Below are 24008 nucleotides of genomic sequence, written 5' to 3'. Positions count from 1 at the left end.
CCCCAGAAATTAGAATTCACCTAGTCAAACAGAGGGATCTATAAAGAGCATGGCAAGTAGTTAACATAAGCTACTTCCCCCAAGTTCTCTTGGTGCACTCTGCTGCCCTCTTTTAACAGAAGAATGCAACTGCAGGTCTTGCTTCTCAGCAAGGTACCTACATATAGAATCCTTGGTGCACTCTTGCTAAATCTGCTGGAATGTGTCTTCTATTGTGCCCAAGGTGGTTTTGTATTTGGGGACTCAGGGAAGCAAGGGAGCAGTCTACTGCACTGCAGTGCTAAGAGAGGCATGCCTTTTTCAGAAAAAAGTTCAGGTTTTCTGCCAATCAGAAAAAAATAGCAATGCAATCAGGCCAAAGGCAGAACACACATGCCAGTGAGTCTCTGTGGCACAATTGGTTAGCGCGTTCGGCTGTTAACCGAAAAGACGCTGCTGTTTTTGGCACAAAGACACAGAGTGTTCCACTCAGTAAACCTGAGTCATTTCTCCCGTGTTCTCTGGGTTCAGCCTACTGTCCCCTTTTAACACAAGTGCGCAACTGTGGTTTTCTCCTCATAGCAAGTTATGCCTACACAGAGGACATTTGGTGCACTGTTGATGGGCTCTGTCCTCTACTAAATCCCCTGTGTTTGTGGATTAGGGGAGGTAGGGAAGTGCTTGATACCCTGATTTGCTGTGGGAAATAGAGCTATTTTAGAAATATTTTCAGGTTGCCTGGGAAGCATAAGCAAACAGCACACCAATCAGGCCCCTGTGTAAGAACTGCATGAGTCTCTGTGGCGCAATCGGTTAGCGCGTTCGGCTGTTAACCGAAAGGTTGGTGGTTCAAGCCCACCCAGGGACGGTGCATTTTGGCTCAAAAATTCAGCATGACCAACTATGGACTTCTGTTTACCTCTCGCAGGTCTCGTCTGCTGACGTCCAAAAAATCCAATAAACTGCAAGCAATTCTTCTCGCTAGCTTTAGTTTTTCAAAACTTGCCATTCAATTCATAAACATCAAGACTTCATGGGAAGGGTTTGGCTGCAGCGTGTACTGATGCACAGAAGGAAGCTATCCTAGCCAGTCTACTTAAAGAAGCAATGAGGCTCTGCAGGTTCATGCACGTCTCCTACCTTTATTCTGTCATCAGACACACCAGGTGGATTGCCACAAGGACCTCGTGGCGCAATGGTAGCGCGTCTGACTCCAGATCAGAAGGTTGTGTGTTCAAATCACGTCGGGGTCATACTTCCTTTTCCCACTCTGAAATACAAAATTGCTCTTCAGTATCTCGTTATTTCAACCTGACTGCATCTTTGTGCTCTGGGCCTAGTTGTTCTGGCGTTTCGAATGTAAACTTTGCACCAGGGAAGTATCATATTGACAGACACCCATGAAGGATATGGTCAAGCTTTAAAGCAGGCCAATCTCTATGTTTTACTGGATGCAGCAGAAGTATTTCCTCTTTACCATCTCTTCAAGTGGGCCTGACTGATGTGCTGTTTTGTGCACGCTACGTGGGCTTTGTAAAGCATACCTCTGCCATTTGCATGGCCTCCTAGCGCTGTCAATATTTTCGTGTAATCGCTGAATGCTGCACTGTCCTGGGAACTCTAGGTGTGACTAAAGGATATATGCTGGGGCCCCGAAAGGGGGTCGGCAGTCTAGTGGCAATGCCCATCACTTTGCAGTTTCGGTTTGTGAGTTCAGGTACCGGTCTGGTGTCGGAAACCTGTAAGCGCCCTCCCAATCAACTGTCGGTCCTGGATTGTGAGGATTTCCCCTTATACTGGTCTCAGTAGACACATTTCCATTTTACTTTTTCACTCTCGCATTGCCTATTTCTCTCTCTCTCATAGATACATTATAGACAAGAGAGACATTGTCAGCGAGAGGGTTGCACAGCACCTTCCCTCATTTCCCTAAGTGCATTGCAAGGGGCTCTGGGAGGCGTGCACATTTGTCTGAAACACAAAGATCCACTGGCAATAAAAAGCGTAGGTCCCTAGTTTGCATTTCTTAGAATTTGAGGCGGCACTCAGAGTTGTCTCGGGCGTGACTGTACCTTTCATAGGAGATGTGCTAATCCCCAAACCCTCTTCCTTTGTCCCAGTAATCTGTCTTAGTGCCTCTAGCAAGTTGTTTTCTGAAACAAAGCTTACCTGAACATCCTGTAAAATTGGTAACTTTTCAGTAGCAGTACAGTGCAGTATATAGCATTCCTGTTGCGCACAGCATCTAGATCCAAAAATTGCTTACTCTACCCCAGAAATTAGAATTCACCTAGTCAAACAGAGGGATCTATAAAGAGCATGGCAAGTAGTTAACATAAGCTACTTCCCCCAAGTTCTCTTGGTGCACTCTGCTGCCCTCTTTTAACAGAAGAATGCAACTGCAGGTCTTGCTTCTCAGCAAGGTACCTACATATAGAATCCTTGGTGCACTCTTGCTAAATCTGCTGGAATGTGTCTTCTATTGTGCCCAAGGTGGTTGTGTATTTGGGGACTCAGGGAAGCAAGGGAGCAGTCTAATGCACTGCAGTGCTAAGAGAGGCATGCCTTTTTCAGAAAAAAGTTCAGGTTTTCTGCCAATCAGAAAAAAATAGCAATGCAATCAGGCCAAAGGCAGAACACACATGCCAGTGAGTCTCTGTGGCGCAATTGGTTAGCGCGTTCGGCTGTTAACCGAAAAGACGCTGCTGTTTTTGGCACAAAGACACAGAGTGTTCCACTCAGTAAACCTGAGTCATTTCTCCCGTGTCTCTGGGTTCAGCCTACTGTCCCCTTTTAACACAAGTGCGCAACTGTGGCTTTCTCCTCATAGCAAGTTATGCCTACACAGAGGACATTTGGTGCACTGTTGATGGGCTCTGTCCTCTACTAAATCCCCTGTGTTTGTGGATTAGGGGAGGTAGGGAAGTGCTTGATACCCTGATTTGCTGTGGGAAATAGAGCTATTTTAGAAATATTTTCAGGTTGCCTGGGAAGCATAAGCAAACAGCACACCAATCAGGCCCCTGTGTAAGAACTGCATGAGTCTCTGTGGCGCAATCGGTTAGCGCGTTCGGCTGTTAACCGAAAGGTTGGTGGTTCAAGCCCACCCAGGGACGGTGCATTTTGGCTCAAAAATTCAGCATGACCAACTATGAACTTCTGTTTACCTCTCGCAGGTCTCGTCTGCTGACGTCCAAAAAATCCAATAAACTGTAAGCAATTCTTCTCGCTTGCTTTAGTTTTTCAAAACTTGCCATTCAATTCATAAACATCAAGACTTCATGGGAAGGGTTTGGCTGCAGCGTGTACTGATGCACAGAAGGAAGCTATCCTAGCCAGTCTACTTAAAGAAGCAATGAGGCTCTGCAGGTCCATGCACGTCTCCTACCTTTATTCTGTCATCAGACACACCAGGTGGATTTCCACAAGGACCTCGTGGCGCAATGGTAGCGCGTCTGACTCCAGATCAGAAGGTTTCGTGTTCAAATCACGTCGGGGGCATATTTGCTTTTCCCACTCTGAAATATAAAATTGCTCTTCAGTAATTCGTTATTTCAACCTGACTGCATCTTTGTGCTCTGGGCCTAGTTGTTCTGGCTTTTCGAATGTAAGCTTTGCAGCAGGGAAGTATCATATTGACAGACACCCATGAAGGACATGGTCAACCTTTAAAGCAGGCCAATCTCTATGTTTTACTGGATGCAGCAGAAGTATTTCCTCTTTACCATCTCTTCAAGTGGGCCTGACTGATGTGCTGTTTTGTGCACGCTACGTGGGCTTTGTAAAGCATACCTCTGCCATTTGCATGGCCTCCTAGCGCTGTCAATATTTTCGTGTAATCGCTGAATGCTGCACTGTCCTGGGAACTCTAGGTGTGACCAAACGATATATGCTGGGGCCCCGAAAGGGGGTCGGCAGTCTAGTGGCAATGGGCATCACTTTGCAGTTTGGGTTTGTGAGTTCAGGTACCGGTCTGGTGTCGGAAACCTGTAAGCGCCCTCCCAATCAACTGTCAGTCCTGGATTGTGAGGATTTCCCCTTATACTGGTCTCAGTAGACACATTTCCATTTTACTTTTTCACTCTCGCATTGCCTATTTCTCTCTCTCTCATAGATACATTATAGACAAGAGAGACATTGTCAGCGAGAGGGTTGCACAGCACCTTCCCTCATTTCCCTAAGTGCATTGCAAGGGGCTCTGGGAGGCGTGCACATTTGTCTGAAACACAAAGATCCACTGGCAATAAAAAGCGTAGGTCCCTAGTTTGCATTTCTTAGAATTTGAGGCGGCACTCAGAGTTGTCTCGGGCGTGACTGTACCTTTCATAGGAGATGTGCTAATCCCCAAACCCTCTTCCTTTGTCCCAGTAATCTGTCTTAGTGCCTCTAGCAAGTTGTTTTCTGAAACAAAGCTTACCTGAACATCCTGTAAAATTGGTAACTTTTCAGTAGCAGTACAGTGCAGTATATAGCATTCCTGTTGCGCACAGCATCTAGATCCAAAAATTGCTTACTCTACCCCAGAAATTAGAATTCACCTAGTCAAACAGAGGGATCTATAAAGAGCATGGCAAGTAGTTAACATAAGCTACTTCCCCCAAGTTCTCTTGGTGCACTCTGCTGCCCTCTTTTAACAGAAGAATGCAACTGCAGGTCTTGCTTCTCAGCAAGGTACCTACATATAGAATCCTTGGTGCACTCTTGCTAAATCTGCTGGAATGTGTCTTCTATTGTGCCCAAGGTGGTTTTGTATTTGGGGACTCAGGGAAGCAAGGGAGCAGTCTACTGCACTGCAGTGCTAAGAGAGGCATGCCTTTTTCAGAAAAAAGTTCAGGTTTTCTGCCAATCAGAAAAAAATAGCAATGCAATCAGGCCAAAGGCAGAACACACATGCCAGTGAGTCTCTGTGGCACAATTGGTTAGCGCGTTCGGCTGTTAACCGAAAAGACGCTGCTGTTTTTGGCACAAAGACACAGAGTGTTCCACTCAGTAAACCTGAGTCATTTCTCCCGTGTTCTCTGGGTTCAGCCTACTGTCCCCTTTTAACACAAGTGCGCAACTGTGGTTTTCTCCTCATAGCAAGTTATGCCTACACAGAGGACATTTGGTGCACTGTTGATGGGCTCTGTCCTCTACTAAATCCCCTGTGTTTGTGGATTAGGGGAGGTAGGGAAGTGCTTGATACCCTGATTTGCTGTGGGAAATAGAGCTATTTTAGAAATATTTTCAGGTTGCCTGGGAAGCATAAGCAAACAGCACACCAATCAGGCCCCTGTGTAAGAACTGCATGAGTCTCTGTGGCGCAATCGGTTAGCGCGTTCGGCTGTTAACCGAAAGGTTGGTGGTTCAAGCCCACCCAGGGACGGTGCATTTTGGCTCAAAAATTCAGCATGACCAACTATGGACTTCTGTTTACCTCTCGCAGGTCTCGTCTGCTGACGTCCAAAAAATCCAATAAACTGCAAGCAATTCTTCTCGCTAGCTTTAGTTTTTCAAAACTTGCCATTCAATTCATAAACATCAAGACTTCATGGGAAGGGTTTGGCTGCAGCGTGTACTGATGCACAGAAGGAAGCTATCCTAGCCAGTCTACTTAAAGAAGCAATGAGGCTCTGCAGGTTCATGCACGTCTCCTACCTTTATTCTGTCATCAGACACACCAGGTGGATTGCCACAAGGACCTCGTGGCGCAATGGTAGCGCGTCTGACTCCAGATCAGAAGGTTGTGTGTTCAAATCACGTCGGGGTCATACTTCCTTTTCCCACTCTGAAATACAAAATTGCTCTTCAGTATCTCGTTATTTCAACCTGACTGCATCTTTGTGCTCTGGGCCTAGTTGTTCTGGCGTTTCGAATGTAAACTTTGCACCAGGGAAGTATCATATTGACAGACACCCATGAAGGATATGGTCAAGCTTTAAAGCAGGCCAATCTCTATGTTTTACTGGATGCAGCAGAAGTATTTCCTCTTTACCATCTCTTCAAGTGGGCCTGACTGATGTGCTGTTTTGTGCACGCTACGTGGGCTTTGTAAAGCATACCTCTGCCATTTGCATGGCCTCCTAGCGCTGTCAATATTTTCGTGTAATCGCTGAATGCTGCACTGTCCTGGGAACTCTAGGTGTGACTAAAGGATATATGCTGGGGCCCCGAAAGGGGGTCGGCAGTCTAGTGGCAATGCCCATCACTTTGCAGTTTCGGTTTGTGAGTTCAGGTACCGGTCTGGTGTCGGAAACCTGTAAGCGCCCTCCCAATCAACTGTCGGTCCTGGATTGTGAGGATTTCCCCTTATACTGGTCTCAGTAGACACATTTCCATTTTACTTTTTCACTCTCGCATTGCCTATTTCTCTCTCTCTCATAGATACATTATAGACAAGAGAGACATTGTCAGCGAGAGGGTTGCACAGCACCTTCCCTCATTTCCCTAAGTGCATTGCAAGGGGCTCTGGGAGGCGTGCACATTTGTCTGAAACACAAAGATCCACTGGCAATAAAAAGCGTAGGTCCCTAGTTTGCATTTCTTAGAATTTGAGGCGGCACTCAGAGTTGTCTCGGGCGTGACTGTACCTTTCATAGGAGATGTGCTAATCCCCAAACCCTCTTCCTTTGTCCCAGTAATCTGTCTTAGTGCCTCTAGCAAGTTGTTTTCTGAAACAAAGCTTACCTGAACATCCTGTAAAATTGGTAACTTTTCAGTAGCAGTACAGTGCAGTATATAGCATTCCTGTTGCGCACAGCATCTAGATCCAAAAATTGCTTACTCTACCCCAGAAATTAGAATTCACCTAGTCAAACAGAGGGATCTATAAAGAGCATGGCAAGTAGTTAACATAAGCTACTTCCCCCAAGTTCTCTTGGTGCACTCTGCTGCCCTCTTTTAACAGAAGAATGCAACTGCAGGTCTTGCTTCTCAGCAAGGTACCTACATATAGAATCCTTGGTGCACTCTTGCTAAATCTGCTGGAATGTGTCTTCTATTGTGCCCAAGGTGGTTGTGTATTTGGGGACTCAGGGAAGCAAGGGAGCAGTCTAATGCACTGCAGTGCTAAGAGAGGCATGCCTTTTTCAGAAAAAAGTTCAGGTTTTCTGCCAATCAGAAAAAAATAGCAATGCAATCAGGCCAAAGGCAGAACACACATGCCAGTGAGTCTCTGTGGCGCAATTGGTTAGCGCGTTCGGCTGTTAACCGAAAAGACGCTGCTGTTTTTGGCACAAAGACACAGAGTGTTCCACTCAGTAAACCTGAGTCATTTCTCCCGTGTCTCTGGGTTCAGCCTACTGTCCCCTTTTAACACAAGTGCGCAACTGTGGCTTTCTCCTCATAGCAAGTTATGCCTACACAGAGGACATTTGGTGCACTGTTGATGGGCTCTGTCCTCTACTAAATCCCCTGTGTTTGTGGATTAGGGGAGGTAGGGAAGTGCTTGATACCCTGATTTGCTGTGGGAAATAGAGCTATTTTAGAAATATTTTCAGGTTGCCTGGGAAGCATAAGCAAACAGCACACCAATCAGGCCCCTGTGTAAGAACTGCATGAGTCTCTGTGGCGCAATCGGTTAGCGCGTTCGGCTGTTAACCGAAAGGTTGGTGGTTCAAGCCCACCCAGGGACGGTGCATTTTGGCTCAAAAATTCAGCATGACCAACTATGAACTTCTGTTTACCTCTCGCAGGTCTCGTCTGCTGACGTCCAAAAAATCCAATAAACTGTAAGCAATTCTTCTCGCTTGCTTTAGTTTTTCAAAACTTGCCATTCAATTCATAAACATCAAGACTTCATGGGAAGGGTTTGGCTGCAGCGTGTACTGATGCACAGAAGGAAGCTATCCTAGCCAGTCTACTTAAAGAAGCAATGAGGCTCTGCAGGTCCATGCACGTCTCCTACCTTTATTCTGTCATCAGACACACCAGGTGGACTGCCACAAGGACCTCGTGGCGCAATGGTAGCGCGTCTGACTCCAGATCAGAAGGTTTCGTGTTCAAATCACGTCGGGGGCATATTTGCTTTTCCCACTCTGAAATATAAAATTGCTCTTCAGTAATTCGTTATTTCAACCTGACTGCATCTTTGTGCTCTGGGCCTAGTTGTTCTGGCGTTTCGAATGTAAGCTTTGCAGCAGGGAAGTATCATATTGACAGACACCCATGAAGGACATGGTCAACCTTTAAAGCAGGCCAATCTCTATGTTTTACTGGATGCAGCAGAAGTAGTTCCTCTTTACCATCTCTTCAAGTGGGCCTGACTGATGTGCTGTTTTGTGCACGCTACGTGGGCTTTGTAAAGCATACCTCTGCCATTTGCATGGCCTCCTAGCGCTGTCAATATTTTCGTGTAATCGCTGAATGCTGCACTGTCCTGGGAACTCTAGGTGTGACTAAAGGATATATGCTGGGGCCCCGAAAGGGGGTCGGCAGTCTAGTGGCAATGCCCATCACTTTGCAGTTTGGGTTTGTGAGTTCAGGTACCGGTCTGGTGTCGGAAACCTGTAAGCGCCCTCCCAATCAACTGTCGGTCCTGGATTGTGAGGATTTCCCCTTATACTGGTCTCAGTAGACACATTTCCATTTTACTTTTTCACTCTCGCATTGCCTATTTCTCTCTCTCTCATAGTTACATTATAGACAAGAGAGACATTGTCAGCGAGAGGGCTTCACAGCACCTTCCCCCCTTTCCCTAAGTGCATTGCAAGGGGCTCTGGGAGGCGTGCACATTTGTCTGAACACAAAGATCCACTGGCAATAAAAAGCGTAGGTCCCTAGTTTGCATTTCTTAGAATTTGAGGTGACACTCAGAGTTGTCTCGGGCGTGACTGTACCTTTCATAGGAGATGTGCTAATCCCCAAACCCTCTTCCTTTGTCCCAGTAATCTGTCTTAGTGCCTCTAGCAAGTTGTTTTCTGAAACAAAGCTTACCTGAACATCCTGTAAAATTGGTAACTTTTCAGTAGCAGTACAGTGCAGTATATAGCATTCCTGTTGCGCACAGCATCTAGATCCAAAAATTGCTTACTCTACCCCAGAAATTAGAATTCACCCAGTCAAACAGAGGGATCTATAAAGAGCATGGCAAGTAGTTAACATAAGCTACTTCCCCCAAGTTCTCTTGGTGAACTCTGCTGCCCTCTTTTAACAGAAGAATGCAACTGCAGGTCTTGCTTCTCAGCAAGGTACCTACATATAGAATCCTTGGTGCACTCTTGCTAAATCTGCTGGAATGTGTCTTCTATTGTGCCCAAGGTGGTTGTGTATTTGGGGACTCAGGGAAGCAAGGGAGCAGTCTAATGCACTGCAGTGCTAAGAGAGGCATGCCTTTTTCAGAAAAAAGTTCAGGTTTTCTGCCAATCAGAAAAAAATAGCAATGCAATCAGGCCAAAGGCAGAACACACATGCCAGTGAGTCTCTGTGGCGCAATTGGTTAGCGCGTTCGGCTGTTAACCGAAAAGACGCTGCTGTTTTGGGCACAAAGACACAGAGTGTTCCACTCAGTAAACCTGAGTCATTTCTCCCGTGTTCTCTGGGTTTAGCCTACTGTCCCCTTTTAACACAAGTGCGCAACTGTGGCTTTCTCCTCATAGCAAGTTATGCCTACACAGAGGGCATTTGGTGCACTGTTGATGGGCTCTGTCCTCTACTAAATCCCCTGTGTTTGTGGATTACGGGAGGTAGGGAAGTGCTTGATACCCTGATTTGCTGTGGGAAATAGAGCTATTTTAGAAATATTTTCAGGTTGCCTGGGGAGCATAAGCAAACAGCACACCAATCAGGCCCCAGTGTAAGCACTGCATGAGTCTCTGTGGCGCAATCGGTTAGCGCGTTCGGCTGTTAACCGAAGCCCACCCAGGGACGGTGCATTTTGGCTCAAAAATTCAGCGTGACCAACTATGGACTTCTGTTTACCTCTCGCAGGTCTCGTCTGCTGACGTCCAAAAAATCCAATAAACTGCAAGCAATTCTTCTCGCTTGCTTTAGTTTTTCAAAACTTGCCATTCAATTCATAAACATCAAGACTTCATGGGAAGGGTTTGGCTGCAGCGTGTACTGATGCACAGAAGGAAGCTATCCTAGCCAGTCTACTTAAAGAAGCAATGAGGCTCTGCAGGTTCATGCACGTCTCCTACCTTTATTCTGTCATCAGACACACCAGGTGGATTGCCACAAGGACCTCGTGGCCCAATGGTAGCGTCTGACTCCAGATCAGAAGGTTGTGTGTTCAAATCACGTCGGGGTCATACTTCCTTTTCCCACTCTGAAATACAAAATTGCTCTTCAGTATCTCGTTATTTCAACCTGACTGCATCTTTATGCTCTGGGCCTAGTTGTTCTGGCGTTTCGAATGTAAGCTTTGCAGCAGGGAAGTATCATATTGACAGACACCCATGAAGGACATGGTCAACCTTTAAAGCAGGCCAATCTCTATGTTTTACTGGATGCAGCAGAAGTACTTCCTCTTTACCATCTCTTCAAGTGGGCCTGACTGATGTGCTGTTTTGTGCACGCTACGTGGGCTTTGTAAAGCATACCTCTGCCATTTGCATGGCCTCCTAGCGCTGTCAATATTTTCGTGTAATCGCTGAATGCTGCTCTGTCCTGGGAACTCTAGGTGTGACTAAAGGATATATGCTGAGGCCCGAAAGGGGGTCGGCAGTCTAGTGGCAATGCCCATCACTTTGCAGTTTGGGTTTGTGAGTTCAGGTACCGGTCTGGTGTCGGAAACCTGTAAGCGCCCTCCCAATCAACTGTCGGTCCTGGATTGTGAGGATTTCCCCTTATACTGGTCTCAGTAGACACATTTCCATTTTACTTTTTCACTCTCGCATTGCCTATTTCTCTCTCTCTCATAGTTACATTATAGACAAGAGAGACATTGTCAGCGAGAGGGCTTCACAGCACCTTCCCCCCTTTCCCTAAGTGCATTGCAAGGGGCTCTGGGAGGCGTGCACATTTGTCTGAAACACAAAGATCCACTGGCAATAAAAAGCGTAGGTCCCTAGTTTGCATTTCTTAGAATTTGAGGTGACACTCAGAGTTGTCTCGGGCGTGACTGTACCTTTCATAGGAGATGTGCTAATCCCCAAACCCTCTTCCTTTGTCCCAGTAATCTGTCTTAGTGCCTCTAGCAAGTTGTTTTCTGAAACAAAGCTTACCTGAACATCCTGTAAAATTGGTAACTTTTCAGTAGCAGTACAGTGCAGTATATAGCATTCCTGTTGCGCACAGCATCTAGATCCAAAAATTGCTTACTCTACCCCAGAAATTAGAATTCACCCAGTCAAACAGAGGGATCTATAAAGAGCATGGCAAGTAGTTAACATAAGCTACTTCCCCCAAGTTCTCTTGGTGCACTCTGCTGCCCTCTTTTAACAGAAGAATGCAACTGCAGGTCTTGCTTCTCAGCAAGGTACCTACATATAGAATCCTTGGTGCACTCTTGCTAAATCTGCTGGAATGTGTCTTCTATTGTGCCCAAGGTGGTTGTGTATTTGGGGACTCAGGGAAGCAAGGGAGCAGTCTAATGCACTGCAGTGCTAAGAGAGGCATGCCTTTTTCAGAAAAAAGTTCAGGTTTTCTGCCAATCAGAAAAAAATAGCAATGCAATCAGGCCAAAGGCAGAACACACATGCCAGTGAGTCTCTGTGGCACAATTGGTTAGCGCGTTCGGCTGTTAACCGAAAAGACGCTGCTGTTTTTGGCACAAAGACACAGAGTGTTCCACTCAGTAAACCTGAGTCATTTCTCCCGTGTTCTCTGGGTTCAGCCTACTGTCCCCTTTTAACACAAGTGCGCAACTGTGGCTTTCTCCTCATAGCAAGTTATGCCTACACAGAGGACATTTGGTGCACTGTTGATGGGCTCTGTCCTCTACTAAATCCCCTGTGTTTGTGGATTAGGGGAGGTAGGGAAGTGCTTGATACCCTGATTTGCTGTGGGAAATAGAGCTATTTTAGAAATATTTTCAGGTTGCCTGGGAAGCATAAGCAAACAGCACACCAATCAGGCCCCTGTGTAAGAACTGCATGAGTCTCTTTGGCGCAATCGGTTAGCGCGTTCGGCTGTTAACCGAAAGGTTGGTGGTTCAAGCCCACCCAGGGACGGTGCATTTTGGCTCAAAAATTCAGCGTGACCAACTATGGACTTCTGTTTACCTCTCGCAGGTCTCATCTGCTGAATTCCAAAAAATCCAATAAACTGCAAGCAATTCTTCTCGCTTGCTTTAGTTTTTCAAAATTTGCCATTCAATTCATAAACATCAAGACTTCATGGGAAGGGTTTGGCTGCAGCGTGTACTGATGCACAGAAGGAAGCTATCCTAGCCAGTCTACTTAAAGAAGCAATGAGGCTCTGCAGGTGCATGTACGTCTCCTACCTTTATTCTGTCATCAGACACACCAGGTGGACTGCCACAAGGACCTCGTGGCGCAATGGTAGCGCGTCTGACTCCAGATCAGAAGGTTGTGTGTTCAAATCACGTCGGGGTCATACTTCCTTTTCCCACTCTGAAATACAAAATTGCTCTTCAGTATCTCGTTATTTCAACCTGACTGCATCTTTATGCTCTGGGCCTAGTTGTTCTGGCGTTTCGAATGTAAGCTTTGCAGCAGGGAAGTATCATATTGACAGACACCCATGAAGGACATGGTCAACCTTTAAAGCAGGCCAATCTCTATGTTTTACTGGATGCAGCAGAAGTATTTCCTCTTTACCATCTCTTCAAGTGGGCCTGACTGATGTGCTGTTTTGTGCACGCTACGTGGGCTTTGTAAAGCATACCTCTGCCATTTGCATGGCCTCCTAGCGCTGTCAATATTTTCGTGTAATCGCTGAATGCTGCACTGTCCTGGGAACTCTAGGTGTGACCAAACGATATATGCTGGGGCCCCGAAAGGGGGTCGGCAGTCTAGTGGCAATGCCCATCACTTTGCAGTTTGGGTTTGTGAGTTCAGGTACCGGTCTGGTGTCAGAAAACTGTAAGCGCCCTCCCAATCAACTGTCGGTCCTGGATTGTGAGGATTTCCCCTTATACTGGTCTCAGTAGACACATTTCCATTTTACTTTTTCACTCTCGCATTGCCTATTTCTCTCTCTCTCATAGATACATTATAGACAAGAGAGACATTGTCAGCGAGAGGGTTGCACAGCACCTTCCCCCATTTCCCTAAGTGCATTGCATGGGGCTCTGGGAGGCGTGCACATTTGTCTGAAACACAAAGATCCACTGGCAATAAAAGGCGTAGGACCCCAGTTCGCATTTCTTAGAATTTGAGGAGGCACTCAGAGTTGTCTCGGGCGTGACTGTACCTTTCATAGGAGATGTGCTAATCCCCAAACCCTTTATCCTTTGTCCCAGTAATCTGTCCTAGGGCCTCTAGCAAGTTGTTTTCTGAAACAAAGTTTACCTGAACATCCTGTAAAATTGGTAACTTTTCAGTAGCAGTACAGTGCAGTATATAGCATTCCTGTTGCGCACAGCATCTAGATCCAAAAATTGCTTACTCTACCCCAGAAATTAGAATTCACCCAGTCAAACAGAGGGATCTATAAAGATCATGGCAAGTAGTTAACATAATCTACTTCCCCCAAGTTCTCTTGGTGCACTCTGCTGCCCTCTTTTAACGGAAGAATGCAACTGCAGGTCTTGCTTCTCAGAAAGGTACCTACATATAGAAACCTTGATGCACTCTTGCTAAATATGCTGGAATGTGTCTTCTATTGTGCCCAAGGTGGTTGTGTATTTGGGGACTCAGGGAAGCAAGGGAGCAGTCTAATGCACTGCAGTGCTAAGAGAGGCATGCCTTTTTCAGAAAAAAGTTCAGGTTTTCTGCCAATCAGAAAAAAATAGCAATGCAATCAGGCCAAAGGCAGAACACACATGCCAGTGAGTCTCTGTGGCACAATTGGTTAGCGCGTTCGGCTGTTAACCGAAAAGACGCTGCTGTTTTTGGCACAAAGACACAGAGTGTTCCACTCAGTAAACCTGAGTCATTTCTCCCGTGTTCTCTGGGTTCAGCCTACTGTCCCCTTTTAACACAAGTGCGCAACTGTGGCTTTCTCCTCATAGCAAGTTATGCCTACACAGAGGACATTTGGTGCACTGTTGATGGGCTCTGTCCTCTACTAAATCCCCTGTGTTTGTGGATTAGGATTAGGGGAGGTAGGGAAGTGCTTGATACCCTGATTTGCTGTGGGAAATAGAGCTATTTTAGAAATATTTTCAGGTTGCCTGGGAAGCATAAGCAAACAGCACACCAATCAGGCCCCAGTGTAAGCACTGCATGAGTCTCTGTGGCGCAATCGGTTAGCGCGTTCAGGTTGGTGGTTCAAGCCCACCCAGGGACGGTGCATTTTGGCTCAAAAATTCAGCATGACCAACTATGAACTTCTGTTTACCTCTCGCAGGTCTCGTCTGCTGACGTCCAAAAAATCCAATAAACTGCAAGCAATTCTTCTCGCTTGCTTTAGTTTTTCAAAACTTGCCATTCAATTCATAAACATCAAGACTTCATGGGAAGGGTTTGGCTGCAGCGTGTACGGATGCAGAGAAGGAAGCTATCCTAGCCAGTCTACCTAAAGAAGCAATGAGGCTCTGCAGGTGCATGTACGTCTCCTACCTTTATTCTGTCATCAGACACACCAGGTGGATTGCCACAAGGACCTCGTGGCGCAATGGTAGCGCGTCTGACTCCAGATCAGAAGGTTGTGTGTTCAAATCACGTCGGGGTCATACTTCCTTTTCCCACTCTGAAATACAAAATTGCTCTTCAGTATCTCGTTATTTCAACCTGACTGCATCTTTGTGCTCTGGGCCTAGTTGTTCTGGCGTTTCGAATGTAAACTTTGCAGCAGGGAAGTATCATATTGACAGACACCCATGAAGGACATGGTCAAGCTTTAAAGCAGGCCAATCTCTATGTTTTACTGGATGCAGCAGAAGTATTTCCTCTTTACCATCTCTTCAAGTGGGCCTGACTGATGTGCTGTTTTGTGCACGCTACGTGGGCTTTGTAAAGCATACCTCTGCCATTTGCATGGCCTCCTAGCGCTGTCAATATTTTCGTGTAATCGCTGAATGCTGCACTGTCCTGGGAACTCTAGGTGTGACTAAAGGATATATGTTGGGGCCCCGAAAGGGGGTCGGCAGTCTAGTGGCAATGGGCATCACTTTGTAGTTTGGGTTTGTGAGTTCAGGTACCGGTCTGGTGTCAGAAAACTGTAAGCGCCCTCCCAATCAACTGTCGGTCCTGGATTGTGAGGATTTCCCCTTATACTGGTCTCAGTAGACACATTTCCATTTTACTTTTTCACTCTCGCATTGCCTATTTCTCTCTCTCTCATAGATACATTATAGACAAGAGAGACATTGTCAGCGAGAGGGCTTCACAGCACCTTCCCCCATTTCCCTAAGTGCATTGCAAGGGGCTCTGGGAGGCGTGCACATTTGTCTGAAACACAAAGATCCACTGGCAATAAAAGGCGTAGGACCCCAGTTCGCATTTCTTAGAATTTGAGGAGGCACTCAGAGTTGTCTCGGGCGTGACTTTACCTTTCATAGGAGATGTGCTAATCCCCAAACCCTCTTCCTTTGTCCCAGTAATCTGTCCTAGGGCCTCTAGCAAGTTGTTTTCTGAAACAAAGCTTACCTGAACATCCTGTAAAATTGGTAACTTTTCAGTAGCAGTACAGTGCAGTATATAGCATTCCTGTTGCGCACAGCATCTAGATCCAAAAATTGCTTACTCTACCCCAGAAATTAGAATTCACCCAGTCAAACAGAGGGATCTATAAAGATCATGGCAAGTAGTTAACATAAGCTACTTCCCCCAAGTTCTCTTGGTGCACTCTGCTGCCCTCTTTTAACAGAAGAATGCAACTGCAGGTCTTGCTTCTCAGCAAGGTACCTACATATAGAAACCTTGGTGCACTCTTGCTAAATCTGCTGGAATGTGTCTTCTATTGTGCCCAAGGTGGTTGTGTATTTGGGGACTCAGGGAAGCAAGGGAGCAGTCTAATGCACTGCAGTGCTAAGAGAGGCATGCCTTTTTCAGAAAAAAGTTCAGGTTTTCTGCCAATCAGAAATAAATAGCAATGCAATCAGGCCAAAGGCAGAACACACATTCCAGTGAGTCTCTGTGGCACAATTGGTTAGCGCGTTCGGCTGTTAACCGAAAAGACGCTGCTGTTTTTGGCACAAAGACACAGAGTGTTCCACTCAGTAAACCTGAGTCATTTCTCCCGTGTTCTCTGGGTTCAGCCTACTGTCCCCATTTAACACAAGTGCGCAACTGTGGCTTTCTCCTCATAGCAAGTTATGCCTACACAGAGGTCATTTGGTGCACTGTTGATGGGCTCTGTCTTCTACTAAATCCCCTGTGTTTGTGGATTAGGGGAGGTAGGGAAGTGCTTGATACCCTGATTTGCTGTGGGAAATAGAGCTATTTTAGAAATATTTTCAGGTTGCCTGGGAAGCATAAGCAAACAGCACACCAATCAGGCCCCAGTGTAAGCACTGCATGAGTCTCTGTGGTGCAATCGGTTAGCGCGTTCGGCTGTTAACCGAAAGGTTGGTGGTTCAAGCCCACCCAGGGACGATGCATTTTGGCTCAAAAAATCAGCGTGACCAACTATGAACTTCTGTTTACCTCTCGCAGGTCTCGTCTGCTGACGTCCAAAAAATCCAATAAACTGTAAGCAATTCTTCTCGCTTGCTTTAGTTTTTCAAAACTTGCCATTCAATTCATAAACATCAAGACTTCATGGGAGGGGTTTGGCTGCAGCGTGTACTGATGCACAGAAGGAAGCTATCCTAGCCAGTCTACTTAAAGAAGCAATGAGGCTCTGCAGGTGCATGTACGTCTCCTACCTTTATTCTGTCATCAGACACACCAGGTGGATTGCCACGATTGCCACAAGGAGCTCGTGGCGCAATGGTAGCGCGTCTGACTCCAGATCAAAAGGTTGTGTGTTCAAATCACGTCGGGGTCATACTTCCTTTTCCCACTCTGAAATACAAAATTGCTCTTCAGTATCTCGTTATTTCAACCTGACTGCATCTTTGTGCTCTGGGCCTAGTTGTTCTGGCGTTTCGAATGTAAGCTTTGCAGCAGGGAAGTTTCATATTGACTGACACCCATGAAGGACATGGTCAACCTTTAAAGCAGGCCAATCTCTAGGTTTTACTGGATGCAGCAGAAGTATTTCCTCTTTACCATCTCTTCAAGTGGGCCTGACTGATGTGCTGTTTTGTGCACGCTACGTGGGCTTTGTAAAGCATACCTCTGTCATTTGCATGGCCTCCTAGCGCTGTCAATATTTTCGTGTAATCGCTGAATGCTGCACTGTCCTGGGAACTCTAGGTGTGACTAAAGGATATATGTTGGGGCCCCGAAAGGGGGTCGGCAGTCTAGTGGCAATGGGCATCACTTTGCAGTTTGGGTTTGTGAGTTTAGGTACCGGTCTGGTGTCGGAAACCTGTAAGCGCCCTCCCAATCAACTGTCGGTCCTGGATTGTGAGGATTTCCCCTTATACTGGTCTCAGTAGACACATTTCCATTTTACTTTTTCACTCTCGCATTGCCTATTTCTCTCTCTCTCATAGTTACATTATAGACAAGAGAGACATTGTCAGCGAGAGGGCTTCACAGCACCTTCCCCCCTTTCCCTAAGTGCATTGCAAGGGGCTCTGGGAGGCGTGCACATTTGTCTGGAACACAAAGATCCACTGGCAATAAAAAGCGTAGGTCCCTAGTTTGCATTTCTTAGAATTTGAGGTGGCACTCAGAGTTGTCTCGGGCGTGACTGTACCTTTCATAGGAGATGTGCTAATCCCCAAACCCTCTTCCTTTGTCCCAGTAATCTGTCTTAGTGCCTCTAGCAAGTTGTTTTCTGAAACAAAGCTTACCTGAACATCCTGTAAAATTGGTAACTTTTCAGTAGCAGTAAAGTGCAGTATATAGCATTCCTGTTGCGCACAGCATCTAGATCCAAAAATTGCTTACTCTACCCCAGAAATTAGAATTCACCCAGTCAAACAGAGGGATCTATAAAGAGCATGGCAAGTAGTTAACATAAGCTACTTCCCCCAAGTTCTCTTGGTGCACTATGCTGCCCTCTTTTAACAGAAGAATGCAACTGCAGGTCTTGCTTCTCAGCAAGGTACCTACATATAGAATCCTTGGTGCACTCTTGCTAAATCTGCTGGAATGTGTCTTCTATTGTGCCCAAGGTGGTTGTGTATTTGGGGACTCAGGGAAGCAAGGGAGCAGTCTAATGCACTGCAGTGCTAAGAGAGGCATGCCTTTTTAGAAAAAAGTTCAGGTTTTCTGCCAATCAGAAAAAAATAGCAATGTAATCAGGCCAAAGGCAGAACACACATGCCAGTGAGTCTCTGTGGCGCAATTGGTTAGCGCGTTCGGCTGTTAACCGAAAAGACGCTGCTGTTTTGGGCACAAAGACACAGAGTGTTCCACTTAGTAAACCTGAGTCATTTCTCCCGTGTTCTCTGGGATCAGCCTACTGTCCCCTTTTAATACAAGTGCGCAACTGTGGCTTTCTCCTCATAGCAAGTTATGCCTACACAGAGGGCATTTGGTGCACTGTTGATGGGCTCTGTCCTCTACTAAATCCCCTGTGTTTGTGTATTAGGGGAGGTAGGGAAGTGCTTGATACCCTGATTTGCTGTGGGAAATAGAGCTATTTTAGAAATATTTTCAGGTTGCCTGGGAAGCATAAGCAAACAGCACACCAATCAGGCCCCAATGTAAGCACTGCATGAGTCTCTATGGCGCAATCGGTTAGCGCGTTCGGCTGTTAACCAAAAGGTTGGTGGTTCAAGCCCACCGAGGGACGATGCATTTTGGGTCAAAAATTCAGCGTGACCAACTATGAACTTCTGTTTACCTCTCGCAGGTCTCGTCTGCTGACGTCCAAAAAATCCAATAAACTGCAAGCAATTCTTCTCGCTTGCTTTAGTTTTTCAAAACTTGCCATTCAATTCATAAACATCAAGACTTCATGGGAAGGGTTTGGCTGCAGCGTGTACTGATGCACAGAAGGAAGCTATCCTAGCCAGTCTACTTAAAGAAGCAATGAGGCTCTGCAGGTGCATGTACGTCTCCTACCTTTATTCTGTCATCAGACACACCAGGTGGACTGCCAAGGACCTCGTGGCGCAATGGTAGCGAGTCTGACTCCAGATCAGAAGGTTGCGTGTTCAAATCACGTCGGGGTCATATTTGCTTTTCCCACTCTGAAATACAAAATTGCTCTTCAGTATCTCGTTATTTCAACCTGACTGCATCTTTGTGCTCTGGGCCTAGTTGTTCTGGCGTTTCGAATGTAAGCTTTGCAGCAGGGAAGTATCATATTGACAGACACCCATGAAGGACATGGTCAACCTTTAAAGCAGGCCAATCTCTATGTTTTACTGGATGCAGCAGACGTATTTCCTCTTTACCATCTCTTCAAGTGGGCCTGACTGATGTGCTGTTTTGTGTACGCTACGTGGGCTTTGTAAAGCATACCTCTGCCATTTGCATGGCCTCCTAGCGCTGTCAATATTTTCGTGTAATCGCTGAATGCTGCACTGTCCTGGGAACTCTAGGTGTGACTAAAGGATACATGCTGGGGCCCCGAAAGGGGGTCGGCAGTCTAGTGGCAATGCCCATCACTTTGCAGTTTGGGTTTGTGAGTTCAGGTACCGGTCTGGTGTCGGAAACCTGTAAGCGCCCTCCCAATCAACTGTCGGTCCTGGATTGTGAGGATTTCCCCTTATACTGGTCTCAGTAGACACATTTCCATTTTACTTTTTCACTCTCGCATTGCCTATTTCTCTCTCTCTCATAGATACATTATAGACAAGAGAGACATTGTCAGCGAGAGGGTTGCACAGCACCTTCCCCCATTTCCCTAAGTGCATTGCATGGGGCTCTGGGAGGCGTGCACATTTGTCTGAAACACAAAGATCCACTGGCAATTAAAAGCGTAAGGCCCTGGTTCGCATTTCTTAGAATTTGAGGTGGCACTCAGAGTTGTCTCGGGCGTGACTGTACCTTTCATAGGAGATGTGCTAATCCCCAAACCCTCTTCCTTTGTCCCAGTAATCTGTCCTAGGGCCTCTAGCAAGTTGTTTTCTGAAACAAAGCTTACCTGAACATCCTGTAAAATTGGTAACTTTTCAGTAGCAGTACAGTGCATTATATAGCATTCCTGTTGCGCACAGCATCTAGATCCAAAAATTGCTTACTCTACCCCAGAAACTAGAATTCACCCAGTCAAACAGAGGGATCTATAAAGAGCATGGCAAGTAGTTAACATAAGCTACTTCCCCCACGTTCTCTTGGTGCACTCTGCTGCCCTCTTTTAACAGAAGAATGCAACTGCAGGTCTTGCTTCTCAGCAAGGTACCTACATATAGAAACCTTGGTGCACTCTTGCTAAATCTGCTGGAATGTGTCTTCTATTGTGCCCAAGGTGGTTGTGTATTTGGGGACTCAGGGAAGCAAGGGAGCAGTCTAATGCACTGTAGTGCTAAGAGAGGCATGGCTTTTTCAGAATAAAGTTCAGGTTTTCTGCCAATCAGAAAAAAATAGCAATGCAATCAGGCCAAAGGCAGAACACACATGCCAGTGAGTCTCTGTGGCGCAATTGGTTAGCGCGTTCGGCTGTTAACCGAAAAGACGCTGCTGTTTTTGGCACAAAGACACAAAGTGTTCCACTCAGTAAACCTGAGTCATTTCTCCCGTGTTCTCTGGGTTCATCCTACTGTCCCCTTTTAACACAAGTGCGCAACTGTGGCTTTCTCCTCATAGCAAGTTATGCCTACACAGAGGACATTTGGTGCACTGTTGATGGGCTCTGTCCTCTACTAAATCCCCTGTGTTTGTGGATTAGGGGAGGTAGGGAAGTGCTTGATACCCTGATTTGCTGTGGGAAATAGAGCTATTTTAGAAATATTTTCAGGTTGCCTGGGAAGCATAAGCAAACAGCACACCAATCAGGCCCCAGTGTAAGGACTGCATGAGTCTCTGTGGCGCAATCGGTTAGCGCGTTCGGCTGTTAACCTAAAGGTTGGTGGTTCAAGCCCACCCAGGGACGATGCATTTTGGCTCAAAAATTCAGCATGACCAACTATGAACTTCTGTTTACCTCTCGCAGGTCTCGTCTGCTGACGTCCAAAAAATCCAATAAACTGCAAGCAATTCTTCTCGCTTGCTTTAGTTTTTCAAAACTTGCCATTCAATTCATAAACATCAAGACTTCATGGGAAGGGTTTGGCTGCAGGGTGTACTGATGCACAGAAGGAAGCTATCCTAGCCAGTCTACTTAAAGAAGCAATGAGGCTCTGCAGGTGCATGTACGTCTCCTACCTTTATTCTGTCATCAGACACACCAGGTGGAGTGCCACAAGGACCTCGTGGCGCAATGGTAGCGCGTCTGACTCCAGATCAGAAGGTTGCGTGTTCAAATCACGTCGGGGTCATATTTGCTTTTCCCACTCTGAAATACAAAATTGCTCTTCAGTATCTCGGTATTTCAACCTGACTGCATCTTTGTGCTCTGGGCCTAGTTGTTCTGGCGTTTCGAATGTAAGCTTTGCAGCAGGGAAGTATCATATTGACAGACACCCATGAAGGACATGGTCAACCTTTAAAGCAGGCCAATCTCTATGTTTTACTGGATGCAGCAGAAGTATTTCCTCTTTACCATCTCTTCAAGTGGGCCTGACTGATGTGCTGTTTTGTGCATGCTACGTGGACTTTGTAAAGCATACCTCTGCCATTTGCATGGCCTCCTAGCGCTGTCAATATTTTCGTGTAATCGCTGAATGCTGCACTGTCCTGGAAACTCTAGGTGTGACTAAAGGATATATGCTGGGGCCCCGAAAGGGGGTTGGCAGTCTAGTGGCAATGCCCATCACTTTGCAGTTTGGGTTTTTGAGTTCAGGTACCGGTCTGGTGTCGGAAACCTGTAAGCGCCCTCCCAATCAACTGTCGGTCCTGGATTGTGAGGATTTCCCCTTATACTGGTCTCAGTAGACACATTTCCATTTTACTTTTTCACTTTCGCATTGCCTATTTCTCTCTCTCTCATAGATACATTATAGATAAGAGAGCCATTGTCAGCGAGAGGGCTTCACAGCACCTTCCCCCATTTCCCTAAGTGCATTGCAAGGGGCTCTGGGAGGCGTGCACATTTGTCTGAAACACAAAGATCCACTGGCAATAACAAGCGTAGGACCCTAGTTCGCATTTCTTAGAATTTGAGGTGGCACTCAGAGTTGTCTCGGGCGTGACAGTACCTTACATAGGAGATGTGCTAATCCCCAAACCCTCTTCCTTTGTCCCACTAATCTGTCCTAGGGCCTCTAGCAAGTTGTTTTCTGAAACAAAGCTTACCTGAACATCCTGTAAAATTGGTAACTTTTCAGTAGCAGTACAGTGCAGTATATAGCATTCCTGTTGCGCACAGCATCTAGATCCAAAAATTGCTTATTCTACCCCAGAAATTAGAATTCACCCAGTCAAACAGAGGGATCTATAAAGAGCATGGCAAGTAGTTAACATAAGCTACTTCCCCCAAGTTCTCTTGGTGCACTCTGCTGCCCTCTTTTAACAGAAGAATGCAACTGCAGGTCTTGCTTCTCAGCAAGGTACCTACATATAGAAACCTTGGTGCACTCTTGCTAAATCTGCTGGAATGTGTCTTCTATTGTGCCCAAGGTGGTTGTGTATTTGGGGACTCAGGGAAGCAAGGGAGCAGTCTAATGTACTGCAGTGCTAAGAGAGGCATGCCTTTTTCAGAAAAAAGTTCAGGTTTTCTGCCAATCAGAAAAAAATAGCAATGCAATCAGGATAAAGGCAGAAAACACATGTCAGTGAGTCTCTGTGGCGCAATTGGTTAGCGCGTTCGGCTGTTAACCGAAAAGACGCTGCTGTTTTTGGCACAAAGACACAGAGTGTTCCACTTAGTAATCCTGAGTCATTTCTCCCGTGTTCTCTGGGTTCAGCCTACTGTCCCCTTTTAACACAAGTGCGCAACTGTGGCTTTCTCCTCATAGCAAGTTATGCCTACACAGAGGACATTTGGTGCACTGTTGATGGGCTCTGTCCTCTACTAAATCCCCTGTGTTTGTGGATTAGGGGAGGTAGGGAAGTGCTTGATACCCTGATTTGCTGTGGGAAATAGAGCTATTTTAGAAATGTTTTCAGGTTGCCTGGGAAGCATAAGCAAACAGCACACCAATCAGGCCCCAGTGTAAGCACTGCATGAGTCTCTGTGGCGCAATCGGTTAGCGCGTCCGGCTGTTAACCGAAAGGTTGGTGGTTCAAGCCCACCCAGGGACGATGCATTTTGGCTCAAAAATTCAGCATGACCAACTATGAACTTCTGGTTACCTCTCGCAGGGGTCTCGTCTGCTGACGTCCAAAAAATCCAATAAACTGCAAGCAATTCTTCTCGCTTGCTTTAGTTTTTCAAAACTTGCCATTCAATTCATAAACATCAAGACTTCATGGGAAGGGTTTGGCTGCAGCGTGTACTGATGCACAGAAGGAAGCTATCCTAGCCAGTCTACTTGAAGCAATGAGGCTCTGCAGGTGCATGTACGTCTCCTACCTTTATTCTGTCATCAGACACACGAGGTGGACTGCAAAGGACCTCGTGGCGCAATGGTAGCGCGTCTGACTCCAGATTGGAAGGTTGCGTGTTCAAATCACGTCGGGGTCATGTTTGCTTTTCCCACTCTGAAATACAAAATTGCTCTTCAGTATCTCGGTATTTCAACCTGACTGCATTTTTGTGCTCTGGGCCTAGTTGTTCTGGCGTTTCGAATGTTAGCTTTGCAGCAGGGAAGTATCATATTGACAGACACCCATGAAGGACATGGTCAACCTTTAAAGCAGGCCAATCTCTATGTTTTACTGGATGCAGCAGAAGTATTTCCTCTTTACCATCTCTTCAAGTGGGCCTGACTGATGTGCTGTTTTGTGCACGCTACGTGGGCTTTGTAAAGCATACCTCTGCCATTTGCATGGCCT

General features: G+C 46.3%; 17 non-coding genes across 17 annotated transcripts; all 17 read left to right on the top strand.

Annotated features, from left to right (window-relative positions):
- The first annotated feature begins 773 nt into the window (after positions 1 to 773).
- Positions 774 to 847, top strand: TRNAN-GUU (transfer RNA asparagine (anticodon GUU)). Its single transcript has one exon. It is a non-coding gene; the product is annotated as a tRNA-Asn (tRNA).
- Positions 848 to 1160: 313 nt separating this feature from the next.
- On the top strand, positions 1161 to 1232 carry TRNAW-CCA (transfer RNA tryptophan (anticodon CCA)). The gene has a single exon. It is a non-coding gene; the product is annotated as a tRNA-Trp (tRNA).
- A 1789-nt stretch (positions 1233 to 3021) lies between these two features.
- TRNAN-GUU (transfer RNA asparagine (anticodon GUU)) lies at positions 3022 to 3095 on the top strand. The gene has a single exon. It is a non-coding gene; the product is annotated as a tRNA-Asn (tRNA).
- Positions 3096 to 3408: 313 nt separating this feature from the next.
- On the top strand, positions 3409 to 3480 carry TRNAW-CCA (transfer RNA tryptophan (anticodon CCA)). Its single transcript has one exon. It is a non-coding gene; the product is annotated as a tRNA-Trp (tRNA).
- Positions 3481 to 5270: 1790 nt separating this feature from the next.
- TRNAN-GUU (transfer RNA asparagine (anticodon GUU)) lies at positions 5271 to 5344 on the top strand. The gene has a single exon. It is a non-coding gene; the product is annotated as a tRNA-Asn (tRNA).
- Positions 5345 to 5657: 313 nt separating this feature from the next.
- TRNAW-CCA (transfer RNA tryptophan (anticodon CCA)) lies at positions 5658 to 5729 on the top strand. The gene has a single exon. It is a non-coding gene; the product is annotated as a tRNA-Trp (tRNA).
- Positions 5730 to 7518: 1789 nt separating this feature from the next.
- Positions 7519 to 7592, top strand: TRNAN-GUU (transfer RNA asparagine (anticodon GUU)). The gene has a single exon. It is a non-coding gene; the product is annotated as a tRNA-Asn (tRNA).
- Positions 7593 to 7905: 313 nt separating this feature from the next.
- Positions 7906 to 7977, top strand: TRNAW-CCA (transfer RNA tryptophan (anticodon CCA)). The gene has a single exon. It is a non-coding gene; the product is annotated as a tRNA-Trp (tRNA).
- A 4020-nt stretch (positions 7978 to 11997) lies between these two features.
- Positions 11998 to 12071, top strand: TRNAN-GUU (transfer RNA asparagine (anticodon GUU)). The gene has a single exon. It is a non-coding gene; the product is annotated as a tRNA-Asn (tRNA).
- Positions 12072 to 12384: 313 nt separating this feature from the next.
- TRNAW-CCA (transfer RNA tryptophan (anticodon CCA)) lies at positions 12385 to 12456 on the top strand. The gene has a single exon. It is a non-coding gene; the product is annotated as a tRNA-Trp (tRNA).
- Positions 12457 to 14626: 2170 nt separating this feature from the next.
- TRNAW-CCA (transfer RNA tryptophan (anticodon CCA)) lies at positions 14627 to 14698 on the top strand. Its single transcript has one exon. It is a non-coding gene; the product is annotated as a tRNA-Trp (tRNA).
- A 1790-nt stretch (positions 14699 to 16488) lies between these two features.
- On the top strand, positions 16489 to 16562 carry TRNAN-GUU (transfer RNA asparagine (anticodon GUU)). The gene has a single exon. It is a non-coding gene; the product is annotated as a tRNA-Asn (tRNA).
- A 2568-nt stretch (positions 16563 to 19130) lies between these two features.
- On the top strand, positions 19131 to 19202 carry TRNAW-CCA (transfer RNA tryptophan (anticodon CCA)). Its single transcript has one exon. It is a non-coding gene; the product is annotated as a tRNA-Trp (tRNA).
- A 1790-nt stretch (positions 19203 to 20992) lies between these two features.
- On the top strand, positions 20993 to 21066 carry TRNAN-GUU (transfer RNA asparagine (anticodon GUU)). The gene has a single exon. It is a non-coding gene; the product is annotated as a tRNA-Asn (tRNA).
- A 313-nt stretch (positions 21067 to 21379) lies between these two features.
- TRNAW-CCA (transfer RNA tryptophan (anticodon CCA)) lies at positions 21380 to 21451 on the top strand. The gene has a single exon. It is a non-coding gene; the product is annotated as a tRNA-Trp (tRNA).
- A 1790-nt stretch (positions 21452 to 23241) lies between these two features.
- Positions 23242 to 23315, top strand: TRNAN-GUU (transfer RNA asparagine (anticodon GUU)). Its single transcript has one exon. It is a non-coding gene; the product is annotated as a tRNA-Asn (tRNA).
- Positions 23316 to 23625: 310 nt separating this feature from the next.
- TRNAW-CCA (transfer RNA tryptophan (anticodon CCA)) lies at positions 23626 to 23697 on the top strand. Its single transcript has one exon. It is a non-coding gene; the product is annotated as a tRNA-Trp (tRNA).
- The last annotated feature ends 311 nt before the right edge of the window (positions 23698 to 24008 follow it).

This window comes from Ambystoma mexicanum, chromosome 11 (assembly GCF_040938575.1).
Source record: "Ambystoma mexicanum isolate Mex_15411 chromosome 11, UKY_AmexF1_1, whole genome shotgun sequence".
Classification (NCBI taxonomy): Eukaryota; Metazoa; Chordata; class Amphibia; order Caudata; family Ambystomatidae; genus Ambystoma; species Ambystoma mexicanum.
The sequence above is the reverse complement of the archived record's forward strand: the minus strand, read 5'-3'. Positions and strand labels throughout refer to the sequence as shown.